The following is a 12,146-nucleotide window of genomic DNA, read 5'->3' as shown; positions in this document are numbered from 1 at the left end:
CGGTACTACTTGCCATTAAACATTGCTGAGTAAAACTCATCTGTGTGTCATCTGACCCCTTTTATATCTTTCATTATACCCAGCTGATATTTTTAGTCTATTGGCATTTGGATTTGTTGTTGTCCTTTCAGTCAGAAAAGAAAAAAAAAGAAAAAAAAAAAAAGAAATAAAACCCTGATTTTACACTTACGTAGCAGCTGCTGTAAATGCTGCTTCTTAAACGAACATAATGAGCAAATTGAATTAAAAATCAAAGTGCTGTTACAAAGCAAGGCTCAATCTTCCACTTCTTGCACACCAGACATTACTGTTGGGTTGAAGGCCTGAGTCTAGGTCACTCTGCCTGGGAAAGCATTAAAAAGCCACACCAACAAGCTGTGCTGATTCTGTAAGTGAATTGTAAAGCACTTTGCCTGGTATTTTAACAAACTCTGATGAATCTAAAGGACGCTCTGTGATCCTGCTTCTGAAGAATGGTGTTTGTTTAATCTGTTCGTTCTTCACCATGCTGTGGCTGACACACAGCACGGGTTGCCCTCAGGGGCCACGCTCCAGGACTGGCCTTCCCAGGAAGGTGCCACCCCAAGAGCTAGAGCAGAGGACAACCTGCTCCCCAACACCAGGTCAGGTGTGACCAAGGATCAGGGTATTGCTTTTGCACAGTGGGTTCCCCAGGTATTGCGGCTGAATACCAGATTCTGGACAGTGTCACAGCTAAACTGTAAATATACATTAGGGTGAACTTTTCTCTGCGTGGTCCACATTTTCTCACTGAAGAAGTTACAGTGCCTCTCCATTCACCCCCCAATCCTGCTTGCAGGGAAGAGGGTTTTTCTTGTGTAACAGCATCAGCTGCAGACATACCCATGATGCAGCCTCCTCCCAATTCTGCCTGCCCCATGATGCTTTCTGCATTGGCTCTAGCTGATTGGGAAGATTTGCAGATTGGGAAGGTCACACTGCATGTGAATGGGAGAAGATGTCCCTTTGTGCAACTTCCAGAGTCTATGTGTCTCTAAGTAGTCTGTATATGTAATAAAAGGGCATACAGAAAGCTATATGTAATTCTGTTTACCTGTAGGTTTTGCCTTTTATTTACTATGATGGATGGAAAACCCCATTAATTTAGCAGGGCTTTGGGAATCTGTACTTGTGAATTATTTTCCTCTTCATTTATAAAGCAAATGTAAGGACCCATGAAAATAAAAAAGTAAGAAGGACTGTGCTGTGCTGTGGAGCAAAGCTGTTAAGTTTAGGATAGGCAAGGGATCTGTCATTGCTTCAGGTGTAGATAACACTGGCTTTCACACACCCGCTTCCAAAGTGCAGAGGTACAACCTTTACCTTTCCAGCACTAAAAAAAAAAAGCACTGGGTAGGATCTGAGATACATTTGCATTGATTTAGGAGACAGATAGAAAGTAATCTTTCTTATCTGAAATGGAAACGAAAAGAAAACAAAATTCCTTCAAGTGAAAAATTAAAGTCAGGTGAGAAGGGAAAAATGTCAGCAAGAGGGTTTCCCACAGGAAGCAGTTTTTCCAGGCTTTTGCATAGGCATTTGTCTATTTGAACAAACTGGGGTTTTTTTTCTTTTTTTTTTTCCCTAAGTACTTAAGGGTGTTTTATTTAAACTGTTCAAAACTAGCTCCAGTGGTTGAGTACAGAGAAAAACCAACAAAAGAACATGTGTAGTGCTAAGCAGAGTCATCATCCAACCAGACTGTGTAAAGATTTTTCACTGCACTTTCAAGTATTTTAAACACTTGTAGGAAAAAACAGTGAACACCCTTGAGGACTGAACTGAGAAGTGTGTGCATTGAGGACTTTGTTGGAAGCAAAGATCTTCTTGGAGGAGATAATCTTTGGATACTTCCTCTCCTGATCTCATTTTCCCCTCGTAAGACAGGCAGTAAGCCAGGCATTTTCACTAACTCGGTATTTAGCAATGGTCGTAAGGCAGGAGTGGGAATGCAGTCCCATATGCTGAGGCCTCCACACTCTGTTCCTTTAAAGAAACGTGAGCCTGACTTTTTGATTCCCCCAGAAGAGCTGTTTTCCAGTGTTATCACATGCAGGTCCCCAGGTGCCCACTGCAATATGGTGAGTTTGCAAAAGCTGATACCGAAGCTGCCTTCCAATGGCATCAACAACCAGGCATACAATGCAGTGACCATCTCTGACCTTTTCCTGGCTGTCAGAGTTTGCTTATCAGTAGCGCTGAGAGAATAACATGCATGTCTCTCGGCAAGGACTGCTGTGAGGAGGCTGCCAGGAGGTGCCTGGAGCCTACAGACACAGAGGCAGACGCTGTCGTGGGCAATCTAGCATAGACACAGATAAGAAAGTTCAGACTTGTCATCAAGGACGAACCGGAGGTGGTGTAAGGGACTTTCTGAGGGCATCATTGAAGAGCTCTAATATGGTATGATACACGCCAGGTAAGAGTTCAATGTAACTGCAATTACCACATAAAAGAGAGGAAAGTCTGCAAATGAATATGGAGAGAGATGCAACTGTGCAAACCCCTGTTTGTCGTCAGTTAGCTATAAGCAAACTGCACCTTGTAGGGGAAGCACCTCTTTCTTACACAAACCCTACTCTAAGTTAATACAGTCCTAGAGCCAAGAGAACCGCTGATGGTTGTTTTCTTGTTCTCAAATGTTAGAACAGTATTTGCTGCTGCTTTTATCCTAAAAGTCACCCAGAATAAAACTGCAGGTGCTGCACTTCAGTATGAATCATAGCATAAATATCCCCACAGTCACTGCTCGTCACAAACAGGTTTATTTCAAAATGACCATTGCAACATTCCTCCTTTGTTTGGCTGTTTTACAATCCTTCCTCGAGTCCTGTCAGCACACTCGCTTCTGGGAGGTGAGAGAGAGGGTCTCATTTCACTCCCGGTCACCCTTGGAGGCACGATCTGTTCAATGCACCCGTGAAAGAAGGTGAGGGGTCTCTCATCTGACCATTCTGTAAGATAAACAAATGTGGTGATTTCACACAGTCAGGTTTTTTCGCAACATAACCGCATATCTGTTACATCTGATTTCATGCACAGCCTGCATGTGATGCGTTCTGGTAAAATAAGGGGAGGTGCCTGGTGCAGGGAGACACTCAAATGCACCACTGCACTGGCTTAGGTCTCTGCCTGGGGACACTGCATTGCACAATCAGCAAATCACAGAGCACACCGTGCCCTGACCCCCATCTCCTCCCCTCACTCACCTCCCGTCCGTCTGTGCTGGGGCTCCTGCAAAAGTACGGAGGGCATTGCAGCAGTAGCTCTGTGCCTGAACAGGAGGGATGTATCTCTCATCAGAGGACCTATAGCCATCCCACTGTCCCTTTGCAACATCGTGCCTTCAGGCTATCTGTCAGCCAGGGTAAGAATCCAGCAAACAAGAGCACAAATCAAAAAACAATGTTGTGACCTGTTTAATGGGAAAAAGACTACATTGACCCAAGCTACTGGCAGAACTTGTTTGACTGCTATAGCTGCTATCCAAACAAGTCATGTGTGGACACAGGCATTTGAAGTCACCAAGCTAGCAGAGCCCCGCTCAACACACTTCAACGTCTCTGAATGCTTGGCTGGACAGGTATGTAGCTAGGCACATGCTACTTCTGCAGCAGCAAAAAGAGTCTGGGAGTTGTTTCATCTTTCAAAGGGAAAGCATAATGCCTTTCTTTGTCCAGCACACTGAGAGCCGTGTCCACCCATGTTAGTGGGTGTGAATTTACCCCATTCTGCTCAGGCTCCATGCTGAAGAAGGCCCTGTGGAGGAGACCATCCTCCACACCATTTGCAACCCACACTGTCCTTTCAGTTACCCTCTCCATGTAGATAGATAGCTGGGCTTTTCTGTCAGGGGAAACAACTTGAGAAGCAGGAAAGCAAGAGTTTGCAGGGAAGTTTACAGCACAAGCAATGGCTTATTTAGTCAAAGAGGGAAAAAAACCCCACCAAACACATCTATTCCAGCCTGAGGAAGCTCAGAAGAAATTAAGTTCTTCAAGTGACAAAAGGAAACTCTACAGAGGCTGTAGGAGAAGAGAAGAAAGCATATAAAGCAAAGTTCAAAGACAAGTGAAAAAAAGGCTGTAACAAGGTCTATGTGAAACAGCAGCTCTGATCTTCTGCTCTCACCTTGCCAGTCTCCATGTACAAGTAATGTGAGCGACCGCTATTCTCATCTGTGAGTGGCGTTGCTTGATCAGCTCTGCTTAAAGAAAATGCTCAGCTCACGATGCTCAGAACCTTCTCTTCCCCACAAATAACCTCTGAGGGAAGAAAACCGGGAGGGTTTGAAAGAAAATGAGAAGCGTCCCTCGAGCAGGAAACACATTGTGCACAAACAGCAACACTACCACATTCAAGCCCTCAGTTTGGACTCCGTGGACACTGGATGTATATAACTATGAAATATTGCTGTAACTTGTACAGGTTGAATAAGACACTAATAATCCTTGTGCTCTGCAGAGTAACACCTGCAAAAACTGCTGCACGAGCTCACAGCAGCTTTGAGGCACAGAGAAAATTTGTTCTCACCAGTTTGACTTCATTGGCCTTCATAGCATACAATTTGCTTACACAGCTCTTAGAAAGCTGTTAATTTCTCAAGTTAGGCGTTTCCACAGGAAAAATGTCAAGTTACTCTCCATTTCATCGTCTGAAAAATACCATCTTAAATTACACACTGTTCAAAACACACTTTCTTCAGTAAGACTGCATATGTGTGCCCTATAATTATTTTTTATTTTACAGACTTCATGAAATTTAGTGCTACAGTGCTGCAAAAAAATGGAGGCACTGCATTACAAATGGACAAAAGACTTAGTGTTATCAGCTGTTCCCTGAGCAAAAAGAATTAATCCCACCATCCCACTGAAGCAGTCAGCTTAGATGTTTAGAGCTCGACCCCGCAAACATTTAAATGTGTGTGTGTAGTTTATTCATGTGAGTGAATTCTCAGAATTATATGAAATCACCTTTGTGAATAATATTACAGGGCATGGGTTTTTCACTGTCTTCAGAACTGGGATGGCTGGAGGTTCCTGCCAAAAGTGTTTTAGAAGTGGCATAGAAATAGGAAACTGTTCTATTTTCAAAATTCATATTAAATAATGGATTTCTCATGCAGTATGTTGAGCTTTAGTGCTGTTGCTTTCAATCTAACTGCTTTTCTAAGACACTTGGTTAGAAAAATTATTGATATTTATTATCATTGTTGGTTTCTGCTACTGATGAGAAGTATATTGTCACATCATACTTGGCAGTCGCAGCGTGTTCAGTCTTTACAGTGATTTCATTTACCCCGGAAGATTTCACATAATCAAAAGCAATAAAACGGAAAAGCAAAACTCATCCTGCCTTTGCCTCCTCCAGGTCTGCTGCCTGCTTGCAGTGCAAAGGCTCGATCTTCCTAGACAAGGTTACTGCACTGCCCTTTTGCTTCAACAGACTTCAGTATCTTTACAAAAGAAGCACAGATTGGAATGTGCTCGCTCTTGTTCTCCGTAGCTACGATTCATCGTTTCAAGAATCTGTCTGTCTTCAGTAGTGACACAGAGGTAGCTATAGGATCTTCTTCAAGTAAATGAGAGAACCAGCTGTGGAGATAGCTGGGCAATATGGATGGCAGCAAAAAGTGATGGGAGGGAAGAACTGATGAATTCTCATTATTGTTGGATCTCTCTTTTGTCTCCTGTTCCTCCTTTCCTCTCTGTATCTCTTCCTGTCCCCAATGAGTGAGGGAGAGCTGTGCCACAGACAGTCTGGAGCTGTACGTGCTCAGATGGGGGACCACCAGCAGCTGCTGAGCGCTATTTTGTGGCAGCTGTGGTCTGCCTGGCTTTTCCCCAGTGGAGGCTCTGGTTTCATTTTCTTCTTTCCTCCCAATACTGTTGCCTTCCAAGCAAGTTGGAGACTTCTCCCTGTCACACCTGACTTGCAATGGCCAATGTGTGCTCAAAAGATAGATACAGGAGGAGTGAAATAGACACATGGATGATGTGATGCCCTATGTCTCATATTTTTAGACAAAAAAAAAACCCACAAGGTACCAATGGTCTGACTAAGGGAGCAGGAGCAGGGCAAGCATGAATCTCACTGTTTATTCTGCATTGCCTACCCAGCAAAACTTACTGATGCTCTTTGAGCTCGGCCTGCATAAGGATACAGGATAAGGTGCTGTGCGCTTCACTATGATTCACATGAAACTGAGTATTTTATTGTCTTTCCAAAACAGGAAAACGGAAAACACTGCTTGTGCTGAATTCCTGCTTGCACTCCCTGTTTATAAGAAGCCTCTGCTTCGTGACACACTCAGCAATTTAGTGAGAAAAACACCGGGGTTAGTAACTTCAAAAAGCTGTTCGAGAAATCTGAGGTAACCCTGGCTGTTCCCAGAACAGGAAGAAAACGGAAACATGGGGGGAAAAAACAGGCACCAGGCATGTGAATTACGCAGATACACAATTACCTGCAAGTACATAACTGAAGGTGAGAAGGTTGTCCAGGGACTTGAGGACAAAACTGTGTTCTTATAATATATCTCACCTATTTAGCACTCATAAAGAGCCACCCACAGCCCCACTATCTGCAGTCTTATCAGAAAAAAAAGCACTGCACAGAGCAGCTGGGTTTCTATGAATATACCTTTGCTGTAGTACATGAGAACGAGCAGCCAGCATCCTCCTCGATTCCTCTGATTGAGGAGAACAGCAACAGCTCAGCCAAGGCCTCACTGGACCATGGTATTGCCATTCTGCTGTTTTCTTCTCCAGGTCTGTAGTGAATTCAGGATGCAGAATTACGTCTGAGCTTATGAATTACAAACCTATTTCTTGTAGTCTTCCCGGTGTTTTACATGAAACAAATGGTTCTGGGTCTTTTTCAAAGAACGTACTAATATTTTATCTCAAAAAAAAAAAAAAGAAAAAACAGCTTGAGAATTGGCTTTCATCTTCTACCCCTAAAGTTTAGGTAACCCTGCAGCAACACATATGCTGATTTGTCAGCCCAAGGAATTTGTCTTTGCAGCAAGGCTTTAGCTAGGAAAATACATAGGAAAGCATCTCCTGGGTGGAGATTTTTATAGAGACAGCAGTCCCAAATTATTTTCAGGATTGATCCTCCACTCCCTCACAGGACTTAATTAACAAAGCATTGTTAGTTAACGTTCATGGAAGAGGAAGGCATTCAATCAATGCAAATCATTACATTTAGTAGTGATATCATTACAGTGAGGTATTTTATTATCTCCTTTTTATTTTGCTCTGATTATCTTCAATCAAGATTTAGCCAAAAACATACAATGTGCATTAACACAGTATCTCGGGTGGCTGCTGCCCTCTGCTTCCCCCAAGGATAGTGATAAGGTAAGGCTGATACTCAATGAAACCGGATTTTGCAGAGTGAATGGTCTTGCTGACAAAGGTTGGGGGCAGGAGGGAGGGAAGGATTATTTTTGCTCTTTTTTGTTTTGAAGAAGCTGAGTCGTAAAAGAGCACTATAAAGGACTATGAACTGACCTGATGGGTGGAAGAGAAAAAGCCAGGGTAACTGTTAAGAAATCCCACGTATTCTACTTAAGCCAACTATCAGTCGCTTCTGGCAACTCTATCCTTTGTCTTCATTTTCACTCGAGGCGAGGAGCCGTCAGCACACAACCTTTGTCACATGAGGAAAGGTTAAGAGAAAGATCACTGGCGCAGGGGGGCCCGCAGCTGAGGAAGTGGACTTCTACCTCGCCGAGGTTACCTCAGGAAGAGCAAACAACCTCGGTGGCCCTGGGTTTGTACGGGATCATCTGCAAGGCACAAAATTCTCCCGGAGTCTGGGTGAAAAGGGCACGTTATGGCCAGAGCTAAAACATGCAGACATATCTGTGCTAGCCATTCCAGTATCATTTAAAAACATGTGTTTATTGATTCCTGTTCAAAAGCAAACGTGGAAAGCCAGACAGTTATGAGAGTCTGAATTATCTAAACTACTTTTAAAAGAAAATCCGTGCCTACCAGCCTTTATTTGATAGCTCTTCAGAAGTTGATCTACTGTTTTCAACCCCTTCAGACAAACCAGGCAACTGAAGACATGAATACTGGCCACTGGGCAATGTTTCATATGTAGTTTTTAAATGTAGCCAAATACAGAAAGTATGGGCTAGCCTCTGCAGGACTTATGCCACTTCTGCTTGGCTTGCCTTTCAGTGAGCAGTAAAGGACAGGAGGGGAAAAAAGCTTTGTATGTGGAATTAGAAATCTTTCTAGCCACCTCAACCAAGTCTAATTTGGTATTTGACTAGAGAATTCTCTAGTTTTAGTTTCACCTACAGCTTCAAGGGGATAAATTTTTAACACTATTATGAAGGAACATTTCAATTTAAATGATTGTAGTGTACTAAACACAGAACAACACTAAAGCATGTTTTTCCATTAATAGTTTACCCTTCTTTTTAGTTGCCTTCTTGTACATTCCGAGAATGGCTTAGGGCAGTACAAATTCAGCCCATTGAGCAATACACAAAATAATGTGTGTGGTGTTATATATGAGTTACAGATATATTATTTCATGAAACAATTATTGGAAATGCAAAAAAAAACCCACCAAACCAATTCCAAAAATACTCTTCTTGCTAGGAAAAAAAGAATAATTAGAAAAATATTTTAATATTTACATTGATATTTGCCACTGTACATATAGTCAAAATAATAGCCACAAAATAAGGTTTTATAGGTAAACTCTAGACTGCTAGGGTGTTGAATCTTTCGTACGTTTATTCCTTTCTTTCTCCCTTCCTTCCTTTCTGTCTGTCTCCATCAAAGTATTTGAGGATTAACCTTTTGAAGCCAGACCGTGGATGTACCTAGTTCTAGATCAGAGTGTCAGGACTGAGGGCTTGTGTAAATTTGCATTGAAACCTGCAGCAGGGAAAGCCTCTATCAGCAGAGATGGACGCTGCAGCAGCCTGCACTCACCCAGGCAGACTAATTCCCACTATGCGGAGGAGGGACAGGTCAGCCGGTGTCTCCTGTGCCCCACCAGTCTGGCTGCCCCAGCCTTTGCCAACTGAAGAAAGCTGAAAGAAAGCCCAAAACGTTCTCCCTTAAACACAACCTGTGTTTTGAACAGTTGTTTGTTTAGTCAAATACAAAATCCTTTAAAAAAAATGTAACTGGGGGAGAGGAAATAGCTGGGGCTGTGTTTGGATTGCAGTGTGTGCTTAGCTGTCTGCCCTTCATGCTAATGGGAGGCATTTGGGACCGCTATCAGGGGGCAGGGGAGGAGAAGACAACCCAGGCATGAGGCATCAGGACAGTGCCTGGGCAAAGGGTTTTCATCACCACCTTTCCAGAGATGGGCAACCGTCAAATTTTTGCATTAAATCATGGGCATTGCACATAATGAGTTGGTTGCAAGCCAGTGTGTAAAATTACTTGGCTGATACCTGAGTCTCTGCCTTGCTCAGGGAGGGAGGAATCTTCTAGTAAAGGATGCTGACATGTGAACAGTGAAGCTTGGACTTCAGCAGGCCCAAATTTTAGGCAGCTGGGCCACAGCCCAGCACAGCTGTATGCTAGCATAGGCAGCACAACAATCATCCCATGCCAGCCCACTTTTCTAGCACTCATGACCACACACCAAGAGATTGCCTGCCATAAAAGCAGATGACTCTGGTGATGGGGATGAGCAGTGATTGTATGAGTGTTATGTCAGTCATGCACTGTGCTCTTCTGCAAGCCTAAGGGTAAGGTCTAGTGAAATCCCTGTGGATGTTCCCATATGGAGCAAGAGGAAATTGCCTAAGCTAATGGCTGCTCATGAGACAAGTCAGAGAAGCAGTGTTCAGCTCTCAGCTCCATGGCTGCTGCACTGTGTATAGCCTTGTCACGGAGCCGTCAAGACACCACTGCGATGTGAAACAGTTTCCTAAAATATCTTGTTTCATGCTGGCCACTAACTAAACCAGCTTCACCTCACATCCAGATGAATGTCCCCTTGTGCATACCCACTTTCTGTACCCCCTGAGGAACCAGCGCAGAAGTCCTTTTCCTTCTGCTATGCTGTCCTGAAGCTTCAGGGCGTACATTTAGGATGCACCATGGGTTGAGGGTGATCAAAGAGAGAGAGATCAAAAGAAACTCTGTTCTACTGACAGTGAGAAGATTCCAATCAAGCAGGTCCTTGGTGGCCAGAAAGGTTCTATGAAAGACTTAGTGTAGTGTGTGTCTGCCACAGTGATTAAACAGTGATTAAAATATTTGAAATTATTATGTAAATCTGACAGCAATCATGAGCATCCTGGTGTTGAGTGTGCTGAATATGCTTCAGCTGGCTCTCAGATACAGGCAAGGCAATGTATATTGCACTGATTTGTATTACATCTGTTCACATTCCCAGAATGAGCTAACCCTTGCATTTATTTTGATTAGCAGAACGGGGGAAAAAAGATGCATTATGATTTACCATGGCTAACCTCTGTATTGAAGAGCCTAGAGTGATCTGTCCACAGGTCATTTTATTTCAGTGGCCACAACAGTGTGGTACTGCTTCTTTTTGCCTCAGTCTTCCAGTTGGTAAAGCGGGAATAACAGCAGTTGTGAGTCACCACTGCTCTTACCCAAAAAGCACATGCACTGGGCTCTTTTTCCTCTTACCTAATTTTCGCAAAAACAAACCTTAAACCAGTATTTGGTTGTTTCAGTTGCCTCTCTCATCTTCTGCAAGCAGCTTTTGTTAAACCTTCTCTCACATGATCTGTTAAGATGCCCAGCCTGTAACTTTTAAGTTTAAAAATAATTCCTCACATCACTCACAGTCTCTACCCTTATCATAGGAAATGCTTTCCAGCGTGTCAGCTTGCCCTTTAGACACTACTGCTCCAAGAACAGGAGACAGACAAACAGGTTTTTCTTTCATGCTCTGCAACTGTTTACAACAGCTTGCAGGAGCACAAACATTGCACTCAAGCACTTAAAGATTTATACTTCTCTGAACTTTATTACTGCCTCCATTTCAAAACAGAAATGTTGGATCATTGTTTAAATCAAAATGTGATTTCAAATACTAAATAGTATATTAAATGCTCCCCAAAGCCGCCTTTGAATTCTATTAAAATGCCTTGACCGCGATCTCTAGAGTAGAGATGGGCAGTAAAAAATTGGTGTTGGTCAGAGGAACTTTACAATACAGACAAGATTTGCAACTTCCAACTTGTTACAATAAAATTTTAAATTACGAGTGTCAGGAAATAGTAACTACTTTTGCGTAAAAGCTGAAAAAAATAGCCTTTTTAGTATGAGGGAAAAAAACCACCAATGTCCTTTAAATTTTAGAGAAACATCAATACAGTGTGGAAATTATTCTATATTTGTGAACTTCTACATCAGCAATTTAACATGATACTTCCCCACATCCTCTGACTATTTCCCCAGGTTAGCTTTTAACATCACAAATCTCCCAAAGCTCAGAAATTACTATCCGCCAGAAATCAGGAGGACACACTGAGTATAGAATGAGGAATCAATCAAACTGAGGTCTGAAATCTTAAGGACGTGAGTTACACCATGGTCAAAACTTCAAAGCTGACTACAAGTATGACTCAGTATTTAGCATCTGAAAAAACACAAGTTAAGGAAAAGAAAAAAGAAACCAAAACAACTCATTTTTTCCACACATACAAGAGTAACTTCCTCAGAAAAACTCACAGGAAAATAATATTGCTCTTGGGAAACCCTAACCCTGAAGTACCTCCTGTACTAGGACCCCCACCCGGTCTTTCTTGCAAGGCAAGCAATCCCTTGCATCATCCCCAGCTCCTGTGACCAGGTAAGACATTGAGATGCAAACGAAGTCGCCTTTGCCTTGTGGGCCAGCAGAGAAGCTGGAATGCAGTTTCTTATCTAGCACTTTGGTGAGGATATGATGGTTCTGGGAGATCACAAGACTGCTGAAAACAAAGAGGTGTTTCAGAAAGATTGTGTCACTGCTCCCCAGCCATCTCCCAGGTCTTCCAAAAACTCACAGAACCCTATCTGTGTTCCCTTGAAGGAGATGCTTCTTCCTTTTCCAACCTAATAATGATGCAACTACAGAATCACAGAATCACAGAATCCTAACTAACTAACTTCATTACGGGT

This window comes from Nyctibius grandis, chromosome Z, assembly GCF_013368605.1.
Source record: "Nyctibius grandis isolate bNycGra1 chromosome Z, bNycGra1.pri, whole genome shotgun sequence".
NCBI lineage: Eukaryota > Metazoa > Chordata > Aves > Nyctibiiformes > Nyctibiidae > Nyctibius > Nyctibius grandis.
This window is presented reverse-complemented; position numbering follows the sequence as displayed.